Source organism: Cucurbita pepo, chromosome 9 (genome assembly GCF_057944985.1).
Source record: "Cucurbita pepo subsp. pepo isolate OVF chromosome 9, ASM5794498v1, whole genome shotgun sequence".
Taxonomy (NCBI): Eukaryota; Viridiplantae; Streptophyta; class Magnoliopsida; order Cucurbitales; family Cucurbitaceae; genus Cucurbita; species Cucurbita pepo.
The window spans coordinates 6,918,964-6,946,331 of NC_141806.1; the positions used below are offsets into that span (position 1 = coordinate 6,918,964).

The 27,368-nt window shown below is 37.5% G+C and overlaps 1 non-coding gene across 1 annotated transcript; it reads right to left on the bottom strand.

Annotated features, from left to right (window-relative positions):
- Nucleotides 1-5,692: 5,692 nt before the first annotated feature.
- Nucleotides 5,693-5,765, bottom strand: TRNAV-UAC (transfer RNA valine (anticodon UAC)). The gene has a single exon. It is a non-coding gene; the product is annotated as a tRNA-Val (tRNA).
- Nucleotides 5,766-27,368: the final 21,603 nt, after the last annotated feature.

Sequence of the window (27,368 nt, forward strand, 5' to 3'; positions counted from 1 at the left end):
ATTCTCAGTAACTAGATCTACTCCCACTAGGGTACTAACATATAATACATGCAATAAGGGTTCTACTGTGAATTCTCTTTGACTAACAAAAGGCATGGATATAAAGGAATGCGTAGAACTAGAATCAAATAACGTTAATATGTAGTGACTTAGTATAGATAGCGTACCTGTCACCATGGTGTCAAATGTTCCAGCATCCCCACTGGTGGATGCATACTCCTTTGCTTGCAAGCGGGTTGGCACAGTTCGCTCGCCACTTCCTAAACCTCTAGGTGGTTCTATTGGACTCTTGGTACCCTTCCCAATATAGTATTTGGTCGTTTGATGTTCACGACCACATCTGAGCATATCCTTGAGCCAGCCATACATTTACCTCAGTGTTGTTTTCCGCATTAGTGGCATCGAAGCTTCTCATGTTTCTGACCCCTCTCTTTATCCCTGGCATCTGTGTAAATGTTGGGCAGGACGCCTATCAGCGTATAAAGGCCTTCGCGTTGATGGTCGATAGTCTGTCCCTCTAGGCTCATATGATCGCTTCCTTCCGATAATGACCGCTGGTTCTCGATGTCTTTCCTCTTGAGACTTTTTCAGGGATTTTTGCCATTCTTAGTGCCTCCTCATACATCTTTGGGTTTATGGCTTCCACCATGTGGCAGACCTACAAGGCTAGGCCCAAAAAAAAAAAAAAAAAAATTATATGTCATCTTTTGTTCATTATCCATCAATGTCGGTGTAAACCTTTTTAATCTCATAAGTTCTCTGTCATATTTGTCCACTGAGTGTCCACCCTGAGTCAGATTGATGAATTTCTACTGTTTCTTAAGACACACCACTTTGGGATAATACTTCTTTAGGAAAGCCTCCTTAAATTGATCTCACGCCATGATTCCCCCTCTTGGATTAATATTATCCTAATTGTCCGTCCACCATACTTACGCGTTCTTTTGCAGCATAAATGACGCACCAGGTACCTTCTGGTTGTTCAGACATTCCATTGACATAAATATGATTTCCATGGACGAAATCCACATCTAAACTTCTGTTGGATCTCTCGTAGTACTAGTGAATGGGTGCGAATCATACCGCTTGAAGTCTCGTAGCCAGTTCGCTACTCTAGTAGATTGCAAGTGTTGGATTGTTGGGTGATCATTATGGCATGCATCATGACCTAAAACGACTCCCGCATCAAACTAGTAATAGAGTCTATTCCAGTCACTGGTGCTGCTAGAGGTGGTGCAGCTTGTGGCGGTACAACTTGAGGCAATGCAGCTGCATCCTTCCTAGTTACTAATCCTTCTCGAGGTGAGCTCTCTTTAGCCTCACCTCTTCCTCTACATCTAATAGGGGGTCCTCCCCTTCCTTTTCTTCATCTTCCACATCCTCTAGGTGACATGGTTCTAAAAACCAAGATAATTCTATTTAAGTCTATCATTTACTAACAATACAATATCATAGTACACATAAAAAATTCATACAACATTGCAAGCATATAATAGCGAAATTAAATCAAGCATCATGCTGCAATATATAATATAATTAAAGCTCGTCAATTTTCATGCTACATAACATTTAAAACATAGAGCCAATCACAATAAATATCATCATGACATTTTCCTTTTTTAATCTCATGCATTGTGTATATAATGGTGACAGAGCATCAATGATTGAACCATGGAACACATCAAGTCTACAAGATCTACGTTGTAGGCTAGTCTAGGTGTGTGAACTGCCTGGGATCTAGCTCGCACGTGTGAGTTGTGTGTAGGGAAGTACTACACATCCATTGTTGTCTAAATTGGAGGACACCCCATGACCGTTTTAACGATAGGTCCTAGATGATTAGTTAGACATGTTTGCATTCTTTGACCCCATCAGTGGGGTCACTTACTTAGTATTTCTTAAAATACTCGAGTCATGTGCTATTTCTACTTTAGGTAAAGGCAAGACACCCATGTACCGTTGACGACGACATTGCAATCAGAGACCATGCCACATGCATAGGATAGTAATATTTTCTTTTCTTAGACTTTGACTAGTATAGGATGTTTTTCATTAGAATTTTTACTTGCTTTATTTATTATTGTTCTTATCTAGTTTTAAATATGTTTTCAAACTCGTAAGTCCATGACAGTGTTTTAAGTTGAAGTAATGTTTTAAGATAAAGATTATGTTTCACGATGATGTTTTAAATGTTTCTTCCACACAAGAGCATAGACTATGATGATGGTAGTGACTTTAGGTTAGTAAAAATCTAGGGCTATTACATGTGATGTGCTGATGATGTGATTTATGTTATGGTGTAATACGTTCGGCGATGTAATACATGATGAGACATGCATTATGATATGATGTGATATGTCTATGATATGATATTTCTATGATATAATATGTTGAAGGACATGTTATGTGCATGGTACGACATAATATGATGTATGATAGGAATGATACGGTATTCAACCCCGATACATGTCTTAAAGACAATGTTGAAAAATGATATGATATGAAGGAAAATGGAAGGAGTTTTTTAGATGCATCAGGGAATGTCTCCTTTTACGATGGTACAAATGCGTACGTCATGAGACAAGAAAATGATCATTATTTCTAACATAATGTTGCGATGATCATGATCATGCCTCGCAAGACACTCGGGATTTGCTGACCTCCGGACGTCTGGCTATGGACAACCAGCTCGACTATGATGGGTCTAGGGGGCGTGCGAACCGCCTGAAGACTCACACTTGCACGCACATCCAATTTTATCCAGACTGGAAGCCACCCCTACGATGGTTTTAATGATAGGTCCCTAAGCATGAGTTGCATGTGTTTGCATTCCGTGACCCTAATAGTGGAGTCACTTATTGAGTATTTCCTAAAATACTCAAGTCGTGTGCCACTTCTATTACAGGTAAAGACAAGACACCCCTGTAGAGCTGACGACGACATCACAAGTAAAGACCATGGCACATGCATAGGATAACGGTATTTCATTTCTTAGACTTTAGGTTAGTACACGGTGTTTTTACTTTTAATGTTTATTTTTTCTATTCAATATGTGGTTATGTTGTTTTAAATATATTTTCAAACACGCAAGTCCATGACAGTGTTTTATGATAAAGTTTTAAAGATTTATTTCCGCATAAGAGAGTAAATTGTGATGACGATAGCGACTTTAGGTTAGTAGACATCTAGGGTTGTTACAGTTGGTATCAGAATTCTAGGTTATAGATTCTGTAGACTAGCGTACGAGATAGGCTTGACATGTTCCATGGTCCCACATCTTATGCCCCCCGATCATCATCACATATGTCATGGATAAGATAAGAAAAGGAAATGTTGTTGATTTCATATGTTGTTACTGCTTGGTCATTATCAACTATAACTCCTAATTAAATTTTGACACCATTGACTGTATTATTGTTGACTTAGTTATATGTTTATTTTAATACAGAATTGGTATGATTTACCCAGCATGGAATATGAATGTTAATTAATATATTGATAGTGTTTAGATTAGTAAGGTTTGTACCATGAATGGAGCTAGAGTTTAGTATTTTATGTCAGATGTCTTGAACATAGTTAAAATACGCAGTGTTATGACCATAGAGATGGGAAAAATGTATCAACATATACTGACGATTAAATAGATTCAAAAGAAAACGAACAAAAAAATTTGATAGATGACAGCATCTTATAGTCTGCTACAGATATTAAAAGTGGTAGTGTCGAAAGGAAATTTCGTCACTATGAAGTATGTAAATATGAAATTTAAGTATGGGTGAAAAAAAAAAAAAAAAAAGCTAAAACAGTAAAAGTTGAAACATTGTATACCTAAACTCATTTATGAATGACATAAATGACTTTAATGTGAGCTAAGCTCAGGAAGTTGTGAGATGTACAAAACCACCCTGCCTAACATTAATTGAAAATTTTTAAAGTTACAATGGAGCCACATTGTGGATGAGATATTATGATCATGGTCAAAGTTTTATAAATATTTATAAACATGGATTGGAGTTTGAGATTTTTAAGATATCTTAAATTTAGGAATGATTTAAGAGTGATTTGGGAAGAGTCACAATGATTTAAGAGTGATTTGGTTGTGTTGCCTTTTCATATAACGAATGAAAAAATGTTAAAATGAGACCTTGAAGACGTATGGACAAAAAAGTGCATCATTGGACCTTTAGCTAGGCTTAAAAAAAATTGACTTGGAGGACAATGTAATGAAGGAAACTGATTAAACTATTGATCTTGTTGTCCGAAGAAAGCAAGTAATCTAGAAAAAAGTGAGAAAATTGAAATTGAGGTAAGTATTTAAGTTCTCCAACATTAATGTCCACATGAATGTTGATTTCAATGCGCCTAAACCACAATCATACTAAATGGATTCTATTTTTCATGAAATTTTAGGAGAAGACTCAATATGATATGATAAGGTTATGTATGAAATTTGATAATAATTAGATTATGATAAAAGGCTAAACCAAGGGTACGTGTAAAATGACTAAAATTCCCCTATAATTATATATAGCTGGCTTAGGAGTAAAGTGACCCCTAAATGACATTTAATTGAATGAGACTTATGTTACATGGCCATTAAAATATGTTGAGGATTTAAACCAAGATTTGCAGTGGTAAATAACCAAAATATCCCTATAAGAATTCTAAGATGTTTTCAAGATCTTAAATACTCAAAATACTACGAAAATTTATGAGACTCGTTTACAATATAAGGGTAAGTATGAAAGATTTTAAGGAGATTATAACAACTTAGGGATATGAGCTAAGAGAGAAAGTATGTAACTACCCCTCAAGACACTTGATAAGAAATCAAGGTTTTTATGAGTACCAAGTGACAAGATACATAGGAAAGATTTATGCATGTAGAAAAATATTTATGACTCATATGGATTAGGGTGTACTTGTTAAGAATTTTTCCTTAGTTGTATTTCAAGACTTAACAAAAAAACTCTTGAACGAGAACCCGAGATATTTTAAAGACCTCCCGATGAGTAGTGCAATATGGTCTTACGACAATGACTACGTCGTAGGAAACGTATGAACACCTAGGTGTAGGTACTTAAACTATGTCACAAGGAACCCGTGAATCCTTGGACATAGGTATGTAAATTGTATTGCACTGAACACATGAAGCTTTGGATGCAAATATTAAGACTATGTCACGGGAAATGCATGAAGCCTCGTGCATTTATTTATTAAATATAAGGAACAAATTAAGGTAACAAAAGTCAAGAGATAGGAGTTGAAGAAAGTTCTCTTAAGTATACGAGTTGAAGAAAGATAATGTTTCAAAGATTTTCTTTTAAGTTTCAATGTGGTAGTTATGAGTGACTGTGAGGTCTTTTAACTCATTAATACCCACAACTTGTATAATTTAATGAACTAGATCTTCGAGAAGGTTCTTAAACTAGTTTGTAATGGTCTAAATAAATTCTAAAGGGAGTAACCGGACAAACTCTTAATTGAACTTAAAGTTCTATATAGTGAGCGTTACACAAATTTCTCAGAGTATGAGTCTTGGATGAACAAAAATGTTTCCCATCGGCATCAATGTCATAGAATTTGGTATAGCGAACCATTTTAAACGAAGAGTAGTTTTCCCAAGTTACTAATGAGGTCGTGCAAAAACTAACCGTGATTCCTTCCTTCAAAACTAACCAAAAAAAGATTTTGTTGTTGCCCAAGATTGAACTAGGGACCTTTAGTGTGTAAGACTAACGTGATAACCACTACACCACAACAACAAGTTGTCCATGATGTCCATGATCCAAAAATAGTTAATAATTATAAATTTTAATGTTTAAACAAAATATCCTTAGAACCTCGAATGGTTTCATCAATATTCTTTCAAAAAAAAAAAAAAAATTTGAAATATATCTTTTACTTTTCAAATAAATAAAAAAAATAAATAAATAAGTTTATTGTTAGTGAGATGAAACCGTTAATATCTTGTTTGAAAATACAATTCAACTTTCAAACGTTTCGTTAATACTCATAATTTTAAAAAGAAAAAAAAACTTCAAAAATATTCTTAAATCACTTTTCTCTTCAATTTTGTCTAGAACTCTCTCATTTATGAACATTTCCCAATATGAATATAATACAATTCAATATTCAAATAGACAATTTATTTTCAATCTTATTCTTGAGTATTTTTAAAATGGTGTTACCAAATTCATTCATATACATAAGAATACTTTTGAACTTTTTTAAAAAGATAATCAAGGGTATCATATGGTGGTGATCCAATGTAACCTGTGGTCATGTCTTTTTTGAAGAGCCACCTTCGTCCTACCACGGTTTGACTAGTCTACTCCATTTCGAGTGAACAAAGATATCATAGGCTTTGCAGTGTACCCAAAATGGTTTAGCTTTGAGTTAGAAAGTCACCGTTGGCAAACAGAGAGATTTACGTGAAGATAGATATGGTCATTACAATGGTTTAGGTTTGACTTAGAAGCTAAATATTAATCATTTATACAATTCTAGTAAATTATGTCAAACAAAAGAAAACACGAAAGATTTGAAAATAGTGATCCACTACAAATTTGGAATACATGTGAACAAAATTAAAAGTCTAGAGAGTAAATACAAATAAATAAAAAAAAGAAGAAAGATTCCAGTATTAAAAAACTTAAACTAAATATAGAAAGAAAAGTAAATACAGACACAAAATAACTTGAAATAACTCTGTCAATTTTTTTATACAAAATCATAGAAAATAAGATTTTTAATAAAAGTATATGGACCAATTTAAATTAGAGAAGTAATTTGAGAGGGTTCAAACTTGAAACTGATGTCATGGGCTCAAATAGGTTGACTTGGATTTCAAGGGATAGAATCGAACCTTCATTAAGGATATATTCGTGACAACAACTTAAGTTAACCAGGTAACTGACCTTACTATTGATATGGTTATATTTGATGTTGACACATGCTCGTGGTTCTGCACATGTCATATATACTAATATGTGTGAATTATTTGTTAATCGATAGAAGTAAGATTTGTTCATGAAACGTGAAGGTTAGGTTACATCTAGAAGTACTACGGATATGAGAGGTTGATAAAAGAATATAGTTAGGTTATGGGTAGAAAAAGATAGGATTATGATAGATTGATAGAACGATAACGTGAGGGTACGTTCATGTAATGACATGACTGTGATATGTATAAGAATGTTAAGGCTATGATAAGTTAGGGGACGATATGACCACAAAGTGTTTACGATATGATATGATTATGATACGACATGTGAATGATGGATGTATATATATTGTGATATGATATAAAGACAATATGTTATGGTAAGATATGTGATAAAATTGACATGTTTATAATATGAATATTGTGATGCGATATGTTATGGCATGATACGTATATGATGAAAATTATTATGCTTGGAAGCACGAAATGTTATGATTGTGACACACTTATGTAATTTGAATGATATGATATGATTGGCATGCCAAACGACGAACTAGCATGAAATACAACCCAAGCGTATGCATGAAAGATATGATAAGTGATATGAAAAATAATATGGGATGTACGGAACGGGGTTGTATTAAATGATAATGAAAATGAAAAAATGTTGGGACTTCATGCATTATTGTGTGTTCATGCATTGGGGAATACCCCTTACCCTTCAAAATAGTACGGACGAATACGTTACGAGGCAGGAATACGATCATTATTGTTATCATAATGCTGCGATGACTAAGCAGGAAAACGATCATTATGTTTATCATAATGCTGCGACGGTCAGGCAGGGGTACGATCATTATGGTTAACCTAATGTTGTCGTGACGTTTACTAGTTCTAACGGGTGTCTGGCCTAAGGAGCTCCCGAAGTATGCTCGCCTAACAAGGAAGGTGACCCAGTGGTGTGCGAACTGACTGGTGAGTCCATACTCGCACGTATGGGCTATGTGTAGAGTATATGATACACATCCAAATTACCCGTTAGGACAGTACCGTAGGAAAATGGATTTAAATGATAGGTCCCGCCATTGCATTTGCATGTTCTTGCATTTCACCCCCAATAGTGGGGTCACTTACTGAGTATTTCTTAAAATACTCAAGCCACGTGCTACCTTTATTTCAGATTAAGGCAAGGCATTCCTGTACGGCTGACGACGGCATCGCAACTCGAAACTATGACACATGCATAGAGTAGTCGTATTTATTTTCTTAGACTTGGACTAGGATAGGATATTTTTAATTTAAACGTTCATTTATTTTATTTAGCCTTTTGTTGTTTTGTTTTTAAAGTTGTTTTCGAAACACGTAAGTCCATGGCTGTGTTTTAAGCTGAAGGTTATGATTCATGAAAGTTTAAATGTAGTATTTCCGCATTCAATATTTATGATATGTATACAGTCGCGACCTTAAATTAAGTAGAAAATTTCGAGTCGTTATAAATGAACTATCCCGAAGATCAAAAGGTGACTTGTGCATCGTTTATACCAAAAAATGATGCGGAGTTATAGTCGGGGGATAACCGGGGGATTCTCAGCCAAGATGGAAGTGTGATACAATAAACCTACTTTTTAGCTTTTATGTTTTATATAGTTGATGTATTAAATATTAATGTGAACGGTTCAGATTAAGTTTTTTTTTTTTTTTTTTTTAAATTTTTTTTTCTTTTTATATTTAATATATTAAATAAACACTTTAAATTAAATATATTTTTCTCTATTTGTATTTATTTAACATATTAAATATTTATTCCAACCCTTCAAATGAGTTCTATTTTCTTAGATTAAATTTTAATTTGTATCCTTCAAATTTTTCTTTTAACTAAATTAAAGTCTTAATTAATCAATTTTCATTCGTTAACTATATATTTAGAGTTGCACTTTTATGGATGGTAGAACAAGTTGTGTCAATTGATATAATCATTACAAAAAAGTCAATCATTCACAATTTTTTCGTAATTACAGCTGGGTCAAAAGTTCGTTATACCCCTTAATTATATCTTTCACCTTTAAGTATCACTGATTCTCTAATGAACCATTTGTTAATGATTCAATCATAAACTAAGTCCCTCTCGAGCCAGTAAGAGGGGTGGGCCTCATTGTTCAAATCTCAAAATCAACACTAAAGGAAACTACTCATCTACTTACATATATGAGAATGGGTGAAAGTCATCTCATGAAATTATGTTCCCATCTCCCATTTGGTCAAGTACTGAGAATGGAAGGCATAATGATTAGGTTACGAAAGTCATTCTCATCCATACAAATAAAAGAATAACCTTCATAGACAAGAGTTCGTAACTCACTAAGAATTAAAATCAAGTCGCATATGATCATCTGTGAAATATTAATCTTCGCAATTAATGAATTTATAAATAGAGATTAAATATTTCGTGATTCTGTTTTATACAAACTAATTGTATAGGATTATCTCACTCACATTTCTTTGTTCCCTTCACTTTGAAAGGTTGACCTATTTCTTAACATACCAAACAAGGTTATATAAATATACATGTCAAGTTAAAATGATTTTTATTAGGCATAACTAGTTTAAAATGTCAAGTTAATAATCCTATGGTATTGCTCGAACTAGAAAACTTTAATATGTTAGACTAACATGATAAACTAACTACACCACAACATTATGATATACTAATTTATAAATACAAATTTATTCTATATTATGATATAATGTTATAAAACACATGCCGGAGTAAAAAGAAAAAAGAAAAAAGAAAAAAGAAAGATAAAATTAGAATTTCAAATCCCTATATATTTTTCTTTTCTAGAATTGATTGAATAGTATTTATATCTTTGAGGGCGTTGATTATTATATTTAGCAATACATCAAGCTCTTTAATCTTAATATTTGCTACTAAAAAGTTGACTACCGACAAATATACAACTCAGAAAAATAATGTTTGGACCCTTTCAATAGAAGCAAATTAGATAATGGTTAGTTTTAATGGACCATATGGTGGGAGTTAAAACCACTTAAAACTGGTGTTTAGACACGGAAAGACACTATAGATTTGAGAGTTCTTTATTGAAAAGAGGATAATCGAGAGTTACTATAGATTTGGGAGTTCTTTATTGAAAAGAGGATAATCGAGAGTTAATAACATATACTAACATGAATATTCACTATACTATGCAATCATTTTTAAAATTTATGCATATACTTTAATATAAATATATATTTTTATACTTCTACGTTTGAATTCCCACCTATCATACTATGATAGAAAGTATGGAGACCTGATCAATAACTGTGTGCTCACGTGCATTGAGATACTTCTCCATTATAGTGAGTACGGACACGTACACCATGATACTGATTGTGACCATCATGTTCGCCATAATGCTACGACGACTGCTATTCCCTCTAGGTGTCCAGCAATATCCCATCAGTGAGTGCTAGCCATCCAGCAGGCCTAGGAGGCGTACGAGCCCATCTGGTGGATTCACGTTCGCACGTGTGGGCCATGTGTAAAGAAGTATTACACATGATGTTTTAAATGATAGGTCCCACCATGTTGTATGTGACTCCATTTCATAACCCCGATTTCAGAACCATGGAACTTGTGCTGGTTTAAATTGCATTTTATTTATTTTGTAGTCCTTAAGTTAGATTAGGGCATCATTTTAATCCTTTTTTGTTTTATCCAAATTTCATGTAGTTTATTTTTAGTTGTTTTGTTTTAAGGTTTTATTATGTATGTTTAAGTCCATGAGATCGTGTGTTATGAATTATTTAAATGAAAGTTTTCACAAAAGAAGGTCATTCATATCGTAGCGACTCTATTTCAATAGAAAAATAGGGTCATTGCAATTGGTATCAGAGCCCTAGGTTACAGATTTTGTTGACTAGCATACGAGGTAGTTTTAGTACGTTCCATGGTCCCACCACTGATGCTCCGTCGCCATCAAGTATGTCATACGTAAAATAATAAAAAAGATATTGAATGTTATTGTCAAGTGTGCTATTGTTGACTGAGTCGTGTGTTTATCATGATATAGTGTACGACATATTTTTTGTACCGAGAGATCCTCACTTAAGAGTAACTACGTGTTGATTATAGATCATGTCACCTAGAGGACGTGGAAGAGGGCATAGGGGAAGAAGATGACCCCCTGTCAGAGGATGGGGTAGAGGTAGAGGGAGTCCACCTCGTGAAGGATCAGTAACTCAAACTGACACAGCAGTGCCACCCCCAGTGGCACCGACGGCTAGAATGGACCCCATGACTACCATGATGTGGGAATCATTCTAGGTTGGGATGCAAATGGTGGTGCCCACCCAGCAAACCAACAGTACGCAGTCATTGCAAGAAGCGCTAATGCAGGATTTCAAGGGGTAGATCCTCGTACCTTTAATGGTGCCTCACGAGACCCAGCAAAGACACAATTGTGGCAATCATCAATTAAGACAATCTTCTTATTAATGAAGTGTTTGGATGATCAAAAGGTGACATGTGCATCATTTATGTTGAAAACTGATGCGGAGTTATGGTTGGGGTATAATCCCGAGATTCTCAGCCAAGAATGGAAGTGTGATACAATAAATATATTTTTCGCTTTTATGTTTAATATAGTTAATACATTAAATATTAATGTGAACCGAAGATTATTATTATTATTATTATTTAGTCTATTTATATTTAGTATATCTAATATATTCCATAAACACTTTAAACTAAATATATTTTTCTCTATTTGTATTTAATATATTAAATATTTATTTGAACCCTCTAAATTAGATCTATTTTCTTGGCTATATTTAATATATCTAATATACTAAAATTTAATTTTTCTTTTAACTAAATGGAACCTTTTAGTGTTATGAGTTAGCAAAGAGACCTTATGAACATATTATTATAAGATTCATTGACCCAAAATTAAATAATTAAACTCTTTAATTAATAAATTTTTATTGTTAACTATAGGTCAATCAACTATATATTTAGAGTTGCGGTTTTATGCTCGGTAGAAGAAGTTGTGTTAATTGATATAATCATTACAAACAAGTCAATCATTGCACTTCATACATTCCAAGCGGCATAGTCTCAATACCTACACTCAAGGCTTCATACGTTCAAAGCTACGTAGTCTAAATGATGAACATGCTATATCGTGGGAGGTCTTATGAGTTTCTTGAGTTTCTTAGTTTAAGGACCTTGGTCCCTTATTCTTGAGTGGTACCTAATGTTTTTCTTACCTTGGTAGTTGTAGAGCTTGTATAGTATTTTTCTTGGTTCTCAGTCTTCAACATTATGTAAATTCTAAGGAATGTACTAATTTTTTTTTATAGTATATCCTATAGAACCAATTAGTTCATTTAGTCTTGTGGATCAATGTCACTAGCCTTCTCCGCATCATTTAGCCCGTCCGACGGATTTCTTGAGTGTTCGCATTTATTTATGGCATGAAACAACTCGAAGCATGAGTCTAGCTTATTGATACGTTCTCGAAATGCCCCCTTGAATCCATTTGATTTCTTTTTTACCAACAAAAACACGTGCTTGAAAATAAAAATAGTTATTGCGAATAAAAATGAAATAATGAGATTATGGATTTCTCTTATTTCTATGATTTAGTTGGTTGCTTGTATCTTATTTAAACGTCATGAACATTAATGAAATTTGGACTTTCGATCCCAGTTATGTTTATCATTCTTAGCATGGTATCAAAGCTTCTCATTTTTAACAACTTGAAATCTTGAAAATATCTTTATGACCCTACGAATAGGCTTTGTAAGAAGTAGGAAGTCACTTAAAGGGGTTTAGACCTTGAAATACCTTAAAAGGTCATGGGGGCATTTTGGTCATTTAACCACCTCTGAAAATGTTCCAATTCCTTTTAGACTTTAGTATGTCATCAATCACTAAAAAAAAAAAAAAAAAAAAAAAAATTATAGGGTCTACTACAAAGTTTCATAGCATTTAGTAAGTTGCCTTGGGAGCATTATGGTCATTTTATACCGTTATTTGTTTTACTACTCAACTTTGTGTAATGACTATCAAATTGCATATATAATCTTAACATACCCTAGTATGCTCATAATTAAAAGTTCATGGGCAGCAAAATTCATTTACTGGGTTATTTTGATGTTACTTAAATCTCAAGAAATTTGATCCGTTTAGGATCTTAACTCATGGTTCTTAATATTTTTCTTTCATATATCTTTAATTCATACTTGGTTTAATGTTTATATAAAAATTCAAGCAATTCCTACAAGTATTTCTTAAGAAAATTCTGATGGTTACTTACCTCGTAGTTGACGTACGGGACCTCTGTTCTCGAGAAATTGGTATCCCAATTGCTTCAAATTTTCTTTGACACAATCCTTGGGGTGTCAAGTTTCTATAACCATAAATTTTTCATGACAACTTGAATAGAAGAGGATTAAAATTAAGAAAAATTGAGGGAGGGTCACGGTTCGGTTTGACATGGGGGGTTCAACTGAACTGGCCACGTCATCATCCTCTTCCTCTGTAAAGAGGAAGACACGCATGTCCAATAGCGCTGCCATTTTAAAATGCCTCTCACCTGCTGTAATCATGACATTGCTCTCCTTGATTTCTTCATGAAACTTAAAATGGAGTTACAAGGAAGAGCTTGGGATTGACTTCATACCTTCTCGTGAATTGTAGCCTAAGATATTTGCCTCCAAAGTTGGTTGGAAAACTAATACTTCCCTGTAGTTAAATGAATTAGTTTGAACGAACGTCTTTAAGTGTGTGGCATTAATGTTTATAAATTCTTCTCAATCTACAGCTCACCCAAAAAAGGAGAGAATTGACTTGATGGGCAACTCGATCTAGGAAGTTTTAGCTCTAGATTTCTCTCCTATCTCTCTTCCCTCCTCTTTAGATGGAAGAATAGAAGAATGAAGAAAATAGGGGAAGAGAGAGAAGATATGATCCAAAATTTTGAGTCACATCCTTACCCTATATTCTATCCATTTCAATTTTGTATGAACATTTTCTAACTCCACAAATTTTTCTTACCATTCTATCTTTTTTAAACTTTTTTGATTGATGACGTTATTATTTTTACAAAACGCGTACGCTATGAATATGAAGTTGATGATCATCATCATGCCTCGCATAACACTCGAGATTTGCTAACCTACGAACGTCTGGCTATGGACAATTAACCCGACTATGGTTGGTCCAGGGGGCGTGCGAACCATCTGAAGACTCTCGCTTGCACGCACATCTAATTTTGTCGGAACTAGAGGCCACCCCTATGATGGTTTTAACGGTAGGTTCTTAAGTATGTGTTGCATGTGTTTGCATTTCGTGACCCTAATAGTGGTGAGTATCGTTAGATCGACATAGGACACAACCCTAAGAGCATGAAAATGATATTAATATAAATATCCATGAGTATGTGTTACCTAGAGTAACAAAGAGATGAGACTAGAGGGGTGTGTCAGAAAAGACATTATGATGGATTTAGAGGAACCTCATGCATGTTCTAAGTTCATAAGCATAGGGATACATCCCCTAGAGATGATGAGCGCGAACGCACACAATATGATGATGAGTGCGAATGCGCACAGATGAGGGTGTTCATGAAGCGCATGACACTGTGGGGTTACGCTAACCTCAAAACATCACTACAGATTAGCTTGACCAGAGGGTCCAGGGGGTGTGTGAGCGCCCTAGAGATTCACAATCGCACATGTGAATTGTGTGTAGGAAAGTACTACACATCCAATTTGTCCGAGACTGGAGGCCACCCCTATGATGTTAGAGATAGGTCTCTAAATCATGATTGCATGTGTTTGCATTTGCATGACCCCCTATAGTTGGGCCACTTACTGAGTATTCTTCGAAATACTCTGGTCGTGTGCCATATCATTTTTTAGGTAAAGGCAAGGCGCACTTGTATGGAGTACGGCGACATCGCAAGCAGAGACTGTGGCACGTGCATGTGGTAGATTCATATTTAAATTTTCTAGGTTTAGGTTAGAATAGGTTGTTATGCATTTCATTGTTTTAAATAACTTCGTATTGCTCTTATTTTCTCTAAATTTCAGTATTTTATATTTAAATACGTAAGACCATGACTGTGTTTCCAGATAAGATGTTGTTTTAAGCGTTTTTCAAAGTTTACGTTATAAATGATGTTCATGTAAGAGTTATATTTCCACATTATAGAGGAGCATGAGACGTTAGTAGCGACACTAAGTATGTAAAAATTTAGGGTCGTTACAGTTGATATCAAAGCTCTAGGTTTTAGATTCTGTAGACTAGCCTACGATGTCGGCTTGACACATTCCATGGTCCCATCAGGTACGTCTTGCATAAGATAAGAAAAGAGAAACATTTTCGAACTCGCATGCATTTTTCTAGTGATATTACTGAAATTGTTGTGATATTTCATGTATTTATTATAGAGTATGATGTGATTTGTTGTATGTTGAGTGATTTTGTTTGCAATATAATGTGACTTTAGTATATGTATTTTTAATAATATATATGCATAGTGATGAACCTTAGACTTAAGAAATGCTATCTTTGTTTCTTGAACCATGCTGCCTAGACCACGCAAAAGAGTAAGACAATGAAGGGGACGATGTCCTATTAGAGGTAGAGGAGGAGGTGAGGCTGAAGAGAGTTAACCTCAAGAAGGATCACATATGGGGTTTGAATTAGAACCCTTATTGCATGAAATGTCTGTAAGCACCCCTTTGGGGGTAAACTTAGTAGCTAGGGATAGAGTAAAGAATGACCAAGTAATCATAGGGAACCAAACTCTAAGTGTTGACCTGATGGTAGTAAACATGATGGACTTCGACGTCATACTAGGCATGGATTAGCTAGCCGAAAACCATGCTAGTCCTAAGAACTCAAGACGTCATCGAACACGAGCTAGGAATTGAGCCTATTTCCAAAGCACCCTATCACATGGTGCTAACAGAGTTGAAGGAACTCAAGACGTATTTACAAGACTTACTGAATAAAGGGTTCATTCGACCTAGCGTATCCCCTTACAGTGCATCAGTGTTGTTTGTTAAGAAGAAAGATGGATCGATGCGTCGATGCATCGATTACAGAGAGCTAAATAAGAGAACCATAAAGAACAAATACCCTCTGCCTAGAATGGAAGACTTATTCGATCAACTCAGAGAGGCAACAATATTTTCTAAGATAAATCTGCGGTCAGGTTACCATTAAATAAAGATTAAAGAAAAAGACATACCAAAGATAGCATTTAGGACAAGGTACGATCACTATGAGTTCGTAGTGATGTCATTTGGCCTCATCAATGCTCCAACTGTGTTAATAATGTTAATGAACCGAGGGTTCAAGGACTGTCTGGACACTTTTGTGATCGTGCTCATTGATGACATCCTAGTGTACTCAAAAACAGACTTGGAACACTAGGAACACTTCTGAAAAGTCCTAGCCATCCTAAGAGAGAACAAGTTATACGCAAAGTTCTCAAAGTGTGAATATTGGTTACGACAAGTCTTTTTCCTCGGACAAGTGGTGACAAAGGATGGAGTATCCATAGATCCCACTCAGGTCGAAGCAGTCACAAAGTGGGAACGCCCAACTATGATAACATCAGTACGGAGTTTCTTAGGACTAGTGGGAACGCCCAACTATGATAACATCAGTACGGAGTTTCTTAGGACTAGCAGGATACTATCGATGGTTTGTGCAGGACTTCACTAGGATAGTCTCACCTTTGACACAGTTAACGAGAAAAGGAGTATCATTTATATAAAATGATGCTTGTGAGGCAAGCTTCCAGAACCTAAAAGAGAGATTGGTAACAGCTCAGATACTCACAGTACCTGAAAGCACAAAAGGGTACGTAATCTATAGTGACGCGTCCAAGAAGGGACTAGGATGTGTGTTAATGCAACATGTAAGGTTGTTGCATACTCGTCCCATCAACTAAAAGAATACGAAAAGAATTACCCTACCCACGACCTAGAATTGGCCGTTGTAGTGTTCGTACTAAGAATTTGGCGACACTTCTTGTATGGAGAGAAAACGCAAAGTTTTACCAACCACAAGAGTTTAAAATATTTTTTCACATAGAAAGAGTTAAATATGAGGCAGAGAAGGTGACTAGAATTGGTGAAGGACTACGATGTAGATATCTAGTACCACCCTGGAAAAGCAAACGTGGTCGCAGACGCTTTGAGTAGAAAGATGGCCTACTCGTCGGCCCTCATTACAAGGGAAGTAAGGGTACAAAGAGAATTTGAGCAAGCCAGCATAGTTATAGCGACAAAGGGAATCATAGCATAGTTGGCAACACTCACAGTGCAACCTACGCTTAGTCAGAGAATTATTATCTCCCAATGAGAGGATCCTAACGTACAGAAAGTCCTAGGCCAGCTAGACAAAAGTCCAATACACGGATTCTCAAAGTCCTCAGATGAAGGACTATTGTATCAGGGACGCTTATTTGTCCTGGCAATAAAGGAGTTAAGGAAAGAGATACTGACAGAAGCTCACAACTTGCCATTTGCCATGCACCCAAGAAGTACTAAGATGTACCAAGATTTAAACAACATTTTTGGTGGAAGAGCATGAAGAGGGACGTGACGAAGTTTATGAGCAAGTGCTTAGTTTTTCAACAAGTAAAAGCTCCTAGACAAAAGACAGCAAGGATGTTATAGCCGTTAAGTATACCAGAGTGGAAGTGGGAAAACATAGAAATGGACTTCATAGTAGGATTACCCAAAACGCTTAAAGGCTATACAACGATCTGGGTAATTATTGATAGGTTGACCAAGTGAGCACACTTCTTACCTGGGAAAGGCAAATATATAGTTGATAACTAGGCACAACTGTATGTGAAGAAATAGTAAGACCTCATGGAGTTCTAGAGTCTATAGTGTCGAATCGAGATCCACACTTTACCTCAGCATTTTGGCTCGGACTTCAAAAAGCATTGGGTACTCAACTCGACTTTGGCACCTCCTTCCACCCCCAAACAGATGTTCAAACTGAGTGCCAAAACTTAGAGGACATTCTATGTTCTTGCATATTAGACGTTAAGGGAAGTTGCGCTTTCAAGCCACTATTTGAATGACACCATTCGAGACCCTTTATGGAAAACGGTGCAGGTCCCTGCTATGTTGGGATGAGGTATGTGAGAGAAAGCTAGTAGGACCTGAGCTAGTCCTAGTCGCCAATGTGACTATCCAAAAAATTTGAGCAAGAATGCGTACCGCTCAACGTAGAAAAATAAAAGTTATGTCAATGTAAGACGTAGAAACTTAGAGTTTGAGGTAGGGGACCCAGTATTCCTAAAGGTAGCACCCATGAGAGGCTTCTTGAGGTTTAGCGGTAAGGGCAAATAAGTCCTAGATGCATTGGACCTGTCAAAATTGTCGAGCAAATTGGTATGTAGAGTATAAGTTAGCCCTACCTCCCTACCTCTCAGAAGTACACGAGGTAATTCACGTGTAGATATAGAGTAAATACATGACGGGCCCTATACACATAATAGACTACGAGCCCCTCCAACTCAATGAAGATTTGAGTTACGAGAAAAACCAATAGAATTTTAACCCAAGAAGTGAAAGTGCTACCCAACCAGGGACATTACGTTTGTTTTGGTGTTGTGTCGGAGCCACCATACCTAGTGGACACGGTGGGTGTAGGAGGATGAAATAAGAGAATAATACCCCGAGTTAGTACAAGAGTTTGAAAATTTTTAGGACGAAAGTTCTTTTTAAGGGTAGATAATGTAACAAATCGAAATTATAAAAAATAAAACTTAGTCTCCGGTAATTCCACGACCCGTGCGGAATCGTGTTCCCCAACCCCTAAAAATGCCTCCCTCAACCTTCAACCATCGCCACACGAACGTCAACAACCTCTCCAAACCGCTCAGAAGAACTACAACCAAAGAAGAGACGAAAAGAAATTCGAGAGAAGGAGAAAACTAAAGAAAAGCTCTAGCTGGGAAACCCGTGACGTCGAAACCCTTAGCCTCGCATTTTAACCAAATAGATCAACCATGAAAGATCTCATCGACCTTAGTATATTACCCAAAGAGGATTCACAATGTGCATCGTCGAACTCGGAGAGGGAATTTGAAAAATCGAACTTTTGGAAGAATTTTTGATCTACCTCCACAAACGTCCAACAACCATGAAACTTTGTGAGAGAGAGAAGAAGAAGATGATGACAGAGAGATGAAGAAGATGGCATCAGAAACCGTCGCAGAGAGGAGAGAGAATGGGACACCGGAGAATCACGCTGAGTTGGGTAAGGAAGACGAATCGAATTGATTCAGGTCAGACGCGAATCGAATACCCGAGACCCAAACCCATTGTAGCCTAATCGTTTAGCCTGTGACCTGTCTCTAGCCTACTTGTAGAACCCAAAGCTCAAATTCCTCCTCGGACCAGTAGCCAAATGTCAATCTAGCCCGCAACCCATGACCCGTGCTTGCCTCTACAAACCCGAGGCCCAAGTTCCCTCGACCCAACCAAACCAGCCGGCAGCCTAACTCACTCGCAGCCCAATCTGTGAACAGAAACCCAGTCAGCAGCCTAGCTGTAAACGCGACTTTTAGCCAACCCAAACCGAACCTCAACCCGAGACGCCTGCATCGACATGGGCTACTCTAGAGCTGCCACGTGTCCAGTTGCTATGAAAGCAACCCTTCGGCTTTAGCGGTTTGGACGCTCCGACGACGCTTCGGTGGCTCCACTGCTGTTTTAGCCTTGTTTCCACTGTTTCAATCGTCCTAGATCCATTTTCGGCCCCAGTTAAGGTAATCGAGGTCGTTTTAGAGTCGTATTTCAAATTCATTGAATTATTAGTAATTTAATTGTGAAATACTAATGGAAGGTGGTGAACGGTGTGATAGGAAACAAACTCTGGCACCGTAGGAAGCAGCTCTCAAGGAACGAGAGCTTATGTTTAGCTAATTAGAGAGTACTTGAGCCAAGGCCAACCAAGTAAGTGGTCTTACTATAGGATACACTAAAAATTGTATGAGTTATGATGATGTATGAACTGTGTTGTACGATGTCGTTGTTAGGATCGCACAACAACGCACACGCTCGATCTAGATGATCACAAAGAGAAGGATAGAGAGAATTGCAAGGGGAACTCTGGCTAAAAGGATTTTTTATTGATGACTTCAGGCATGTACAACAAGAGAGTACAGAGAATAGAAAAGTACATTTAAGAGCTTTACTGGACGGGATATATATATGGTTCAGTCTACTAAATATAGCTTTACCAGATTTAACCATCTACTATATATAGCTATGTACCATATATAGCTTTACTGGATATAGCCATTGACCAAGCTATAAATACAGGGAGCAGACTCCATAACTCAACAATTCTCCCACTTGGAGACTGATCCTACACCATACCAATTAGGGCTTTGCATAGCTTTAATTTTCCAACATCAACACATTTTGTCAACATGTCTGCTGGATTCTTTGCACCCTCTATCTTCTCCAAACACATATTGCCTTCTTCCACTAACCTGCGAGTGAAATGGTACCGTCTTCTAATGTGTTTTGTTCTTGAATGATAGACTGGGTTTTTCACCAACTGTATGGCACTCTGACTATCTGTATAAAGGATCTTCTTGCACTGCTTCCGGCCTAATTCTTCTAGATAGTCTGTCATCCATATCATCTCCTTTCCAGCTTCAGCTATGGCCACGTACTCAGCTTCAGTAGATGAAAGAGCAACGCATTTCTGAAGCTTAGACATCCAACTCACTGCTGTTCCATCTATAGTGTAGATATACCCAGATGTGCTCTTGCTGGAGTCTACATCTCCACTCAGAGCATCCACAAAACCTTGCAGAACTACTTTGCCATTGCCATAACAAAGTGTAGTATTGGATGTACCTCTCAGATATCTCAGAAGCCACTTCACAGCTTCCCAATGTTCCTTCCCTGGATTTTCCATGTACTTGCTAACAACTCCCACTGCATGTGTTATGTCAGGTCTAGTGCAGACCATAGCATACATCAAACTCCCAACTGCAGAAGCGTACGGAACTGATGCCATGTGCTCACGTTCCTCAACTGTCTTGGGAGATTGCCCCTTTGACAATTTAATATGATTTGCCAAGGGGGTAGTCCTGGGTTTAGCGTTATTCATCTTGAATTTGGACAACACCTTCTCAATGTACTGCTCTTGGGATAGATTTAATGTGCCAGCAGATCTATCTCGAGAAATCCTCATCCCAAGGATCTGCTTCGCTGCACCTAAATCTTTCATCTCAAATACTGAAGACAAGCTTGCCTTCAGGTGGTTTATCTCCCTCATACTTGATCCAGCAATTAGTATATCATCCACATACAGGAGTAGAAACACATAAGAATCAGTGTATTTCTTGAGGTAGCAACACTGATCCTTTTCACTTCTGTGGAAACCACTCTTGCTCATGAAGGAGTCAAACTTCTTATACCATTGTCTCGGTGCTGGTTTCAGTCCATACAAGCTCTTATTGAGCTTACACACCATGTGCTCCTTGCTTGGAGCTGCAAATCCTTCGGGTTGTTGCATATAGATCTCCTCATCTAGATCTCCATGTAAAAATGCCGTTTTTACATCCATTTGCTCAAGGTGCAAATTCTCCGATGCAACAATACTCAGTAGAATTCGGATAGTAGTTAATTTCACAACTGGAGAAAAGATCTCAGCATAATCAATGCCTTTTCTTTGTGAATATCCTTTAACTACTAACCGAGCCTTAAACCTCCTTCTGCCATCTGGTTCAACCTTGATTTTGAACACCCATTTGTTCAACAGAGCTCTCTTTCCTGTAGGCAACTCAGTCAGCACCCACGTATTATTCCTTTCAAGTGAGCTCATCTCATCATCCATGGCTTGCTCCCACTTAGTTGAATCTTCCACTTGTAGGGCCTCATCAAAGGACTCTGGTTCTCCTTCGTCAGTCAGCAACAGATAGTGTAATGAGGTTGAATATCTGTCTGGTGCTCTGGTAGTTCTGGATGATCTTCTCAACACCTGTTCAGGTGCAACTTGCTCCACGTCTGGTTCTTCAGCAATAGGATCAGCCACGTCTGGTTCTTCAGCAATAGGATCAGGAGTTTCTTGAGCTTCTGTTGTACCATCACTGTGTGAATTTTCTTGCCACTCAAATTCAACTCCCACTTGCTTCGTAGTCTCAGAGTTTATCTTCTCTCTGTCCTTGTACATGACATTTTCATCAAAAGTCACATCACAGTGTCTTAGGATCTTCATATTTTTCTCATCCCAAAACCTATACCCGAACATGTCAGAGCCATAGCCTATGAAGTAGCATTTCACAGCCTTAGCATCAAGCTTATCTCTCTTCTCTGGATCAACATGAACATATGCAGTACAGCCAAAGGTTCTCAAGTGAGAGTACTTGAGTTCTTTTCCTGTCCATACTTCTTCGGGCAATTTGAACTTCAAGGGTACTGACGGCCCTCTATTAATCAAATATGCTGCTGTGTTCACAGCATCAGCCCAGAATGCCTTTGGCAATCCAGAATGAATCCTCATGCTTCTTGCTCGGTCATTCAAGGTTCTGTTCATCCTTTCTGCAAGACCATTTTGTCTTGCCTTACCGGAAATTGTTCTTATTAATCTAATTCCCTCAGCTGCACAAAATGTTATAAACTCTGATTTGTTGTACTTTCCTCCATTGTCAGACCTCAGGCATTTGATCTTCAAGCCGGTCTGATTTTCAACTTCAGCTTTCCACTTCTTGAAGGTGGTAAACACATCTGACTTGTGTTTCAGAAAGTAAACCCATACCTTCCTGCTGAAGTCATCGATTAAGGTGACGTAGTACCTTGATCCACCAAGTGATGAAACTAGAGATGGTCCCCAGACGTCTGTATGGACCATTTCCAACCGCACTTTCTTCGGTTCTCTGGCAGCCTTTGTGAAACTAACTCGTTTCTGTTTGCCCATAACGCAGCTCTCACAAAGACCCATATCAACAGATTTTAAGCCTTCTAAAGCTCCTTTCGCAGTGAGCATCTTCATTCCTTTGACGCTCATATGTCCAAGTCTATTGTGCCATAGACTTGAATTGGAAGCACTCTCAGCAGCAGCAGTCATGTTTATACACTCTGCAGTAGTGTATAAGGTTCCAGATTTTGTGCCACGCGCAACAACCATGGCGCCCTTCACAATCTTCCAGGAACTCTTTCCAAACTCTGCTGCATAGCCTGTGCTATCCAACTGACCAATAGAGATCAGGTTCTTCTTGAGACCAGGAATGTATCTGACATCTTGTAATGTCCATTGATTTCCTGCTGGAGTTTGTATGGAGACATCTCCCTTTCCTTCAATCTCCAAGGTTTTATTGTCGGCAAGATACACCTTCCCGAAATTTCCTGATTTGAAATTTCGAAACAATTCCTTACTTGGAGACGAATGGAACGATGCACCTGAATCCAAAATCCAGGATTCAGCTGGGCTATCCACACTAAGGATTAAAACGTCCTCAGCATCTTCTGTTGTGTATATAGAATCATCATCATCTTCAGATTTATGATTCTGCTTCTTCTTTAGCTTTGTACAATCTGTCCGAAAGTGTCCTTTTCCCCCACAGCTCCAACACGTTACGTTGGGTTTGTTTGGAGATTTTCCCCGGTTCTTTGATTTTGAACGCCCATGTTTGTTTGAGCTCTTTGATTTGCTTCTTCCCCTTCGATCAACACTGAGAGCATTGCCTGATGAATCTCCAGTTTCCCGTTTGCGAATACTTTCGCTGAGAACTACATCTCGAATTTCATCAAACTTCAGTTTATCAGATCCTCGGGAACTGCTGATTGCAGCAACAACAGTATCCCATGACTCGGGTAAGGATGACATCAAAATCAACGCTTTAATTTCATCTTCGAAATTAATTTCCACCGAACCCAGTTGACTTATGATCATATTGAATTCATTTATATGATCCGCAACACGTCCACCTTCAGACATCTGTAGATTGAACAATCTACGCATCAAATACACCTTGTTCATAGCCGACGGTTTTTCATACATATTTGACAGCGCCTTCATCAGATCTGACGTTGTCTTCTCCTTGATGATGTTAAACGCCACGTTTCTGGATAGCGTCAACCGGATCATCCCTAAGGCTTGTCGATCCTTGAGCTTCCACTGTTCCGTGGTCATGGTATCCGGCTTCACCCCCAACAGAGGTTCGTGAAGATCTTTCTGGTACAGATAATCTTCAATCTGCATCTTCCAGAAACCGAAATCGGATCCATCGAACTTCTCAATTCCAATCTTTGAACTTTCCATCTTCACAAATCGTGGTGAATTTTGCCTTGCTCTGATACCAGTTGTTAGGATCGCACAACAACGCACACGCTCGATCTAGATGATCACAAAGAGAAGGATAGAGAGAATTGCAAGGGGAACTCTGGCTAAAAGGATTTTTTATTGATGACTTCAGGCATGTACAACAAGAGAGTACAGAGAATAGAAAAGTACATTTAAGAGCTTTACTGGACGGGATATATATATGGTTCAGTCTACTAAATATAGCTTTACCAGATTTAACCATCTACTATATATAGCTATGTACCATATATAGCTTTACCGGATATAGCCATTGACCAAGCTATAAATACAGGGAGCAGACTCCATAACTCAACAGTCGTATGTTAGTATATGATGATGTATGAGTTGTATCGTATGATGCCATATAATAGTATATAATGATGTATGAGTTGTATCATATGATGTCATATATTAGTGTATGATGATGTATGAGTTATGATGATGTACGGGATATAATGATGTATGAGTTATGATGCTTTATGATGTGCGTAGTATATATATATTTCGATGAATGACGTACTTGATAATGCTTGATGCACTTTATGACAATATGATGAGCATGATAATTGTGTGACGTTTACCTTAATATGATGATATTTTCCATATTGAGCATGCTATATAATGATGAGTGTCATGTTTCATCATGTCGTTAGATCGACATACGACACAACCTTAAGAGCATGAAAATGATATTAATATAAATATCCACGAGTATGTGTTACCTAGAGTAACAAAGAGAGGCAACGATATTTTCTAAGATAAATCTACGGTCAGGTTACCGTTAAATAAAAATTAAGGAAAAAAACGTACCAAAGACACCATTTAGGACAAGGTACAATCACTATGAGTTCGTAGTGATGTCATTTGGCCTCACCAATGCTCCAACTGTGTTAATAATGTTAATGAACTAAGGGTTCAAGGAGTGTCTTGACACTTTCGTGATCGTGCTCATTGATGACATCCAGTGTACTCGAAAACAGACCAGGAACACTTCCGAAAAGTCCTAGCGGCCCTAAGAGAGAACAAGTTATACGCGATGTTCTCAAAGTGTGAATATTGGTTACGACAAGTCTTTTTCCTAGGACACGTGGTGAAAAAGGACGGAGTATCTGTAGTTCCCACTAAGGTCGAAGCGGTCACAAAGTGGGAACGCCCAACTACGATAACATCCGTACGGAGTTTCTTTGGACTTGCGAATACTATCGATGGTTCGTGAAAAACTCCACTAGGATAGCCTCGCCTTTGACACAGTTAACGAGAAAAGGGGTTTCATTCATATGGAATGATGCTTCTGAGGCAAGCTTCCAGAACCAAAAAGAGAGATTGGTAACAGTCCTGGTACTCACAGTACCTGAAAGCTCCGAATGATACGTAATCTATAGTGATGCATACATGAAGGGACTAGGATGTGTGTTAATGCAACATGTAAGGTTGTTGCATACCGTCCCGTCAACTAAAAGAATACAAAAAAAGTTACCCTACCCACGACCTAGAGTTGGCCGTTGTAGTGTTCGCACTAAAAATTTGGCGACACTTCTTGTATGGAGAGAAAACTCAATGTTTTACCAACCACAAGAGTTTAAAATATTTCTTCACCTATTAAGAGTTAAATATGAGGCAGAGAAGGTGACTAGAATTGGTGGAACTACGATGTAGATATCCAGTACCACCCTGGAAAAACAAACGTGGTCACAGACGCTTAGAGTAGAAAGACGGCCTACTCTTCGGCCTTCATTACAAGGAAAGTAAGGGTACAAATAGAATTTGAGCAAGCCAGCACAGCTGTAGCGAGCGAGGGAATCATAGCACAGCTGGCCAGACTCATAGTGCAACCTACTCTTAAGCAGAGAATTATTACCTCCCAACGAGAGGATCCTAACGTACAGAAAGTCCTAGGCTAGCTAGACGAAAGTCCAGTAGACGGATTCTCAAAGTCCTTAGATGAAGTACTATTGTATTAGGGACGCCTATGTGTCCTAGCAATAGAGGAGTTAAGGAAAGAGATACTGACGGTAGCTCACACCTTGCCATTTTCCATGCACCCAGGAGGTACTAAGATGTACCAAGATTTAAAACAACATTTCTTGTGGAAGAGCATGAAGAGGGACGTGACCAAGTTTGTGAGCAAATGCTTAGTTTTTCAACAAGTGAAAGCTCTTAGACGAAAGACAGTGGGGATGTTACAACCCTTAAGTATACCGAAGTGGAAGTGGGAAAACATAGCAATGGACTTCATAGTAGGATTACCCGAAACCCTTAAAGGCTATACAACGATCTCGGTAATTGTCGAAAGGTTGACCAAGTGGGCACACTTCTTACCTGAAAAAGGCACATATTGTTGAGTTATGGAGTCTGCTCCCTGTATTTATAGCTTGGTCAATGGCTATATCCGGTAAAGCTATATTTGGTAAAGCCATATATGGTAAAACTATATCCGGTAAAGCTATATATGGTACATAGCTATATATAGTAGATGGTTAAATCTGGTAAAGCTATATTTAGTAGACTGAACCATATATATATCCCGTCCAGTAAAGCTTTGAAATGTACTTTTCTATTCTCTGTACTCTCTGTTGTTGTACATACCTGAAGTCATCAATACAAAATTCTTTTAGCCAGAGTTCTCCTTGCAACTTTTCTCTATCCTTTTTTTTCTTTGTGTTCATCTAGATCGAGCGTGTGCGTTGTTGTGCGATCCTAACAACTTGTATCGATCCTAACAACTGGTATCAGAGCCAGGTTAAATTCACCACGATCTGTGAAGATGGAAAGTTCAAAGATTGGAATTGAGAAGTTCGATGGATCCGATTTCGGTTTCTGGAAGATGCAGATTGAAGATTATCTGTACCAGAAAGATCTTCACGAACCTCTGTTGGGGGTGAAGCCGGATACCATGACCACGGAATAGTGGAAGCTCAAGGATCGACAAGCCTTAGGGATGATCCGGTTGACGCTATCCAGAAACGTGGCGTTTAACATCATCAAGGAGAAGAAAACGTCAGATCTGATGAAGGCGCTGTCAAATATGTATGAAAAATCGTCGGCTATGAACAA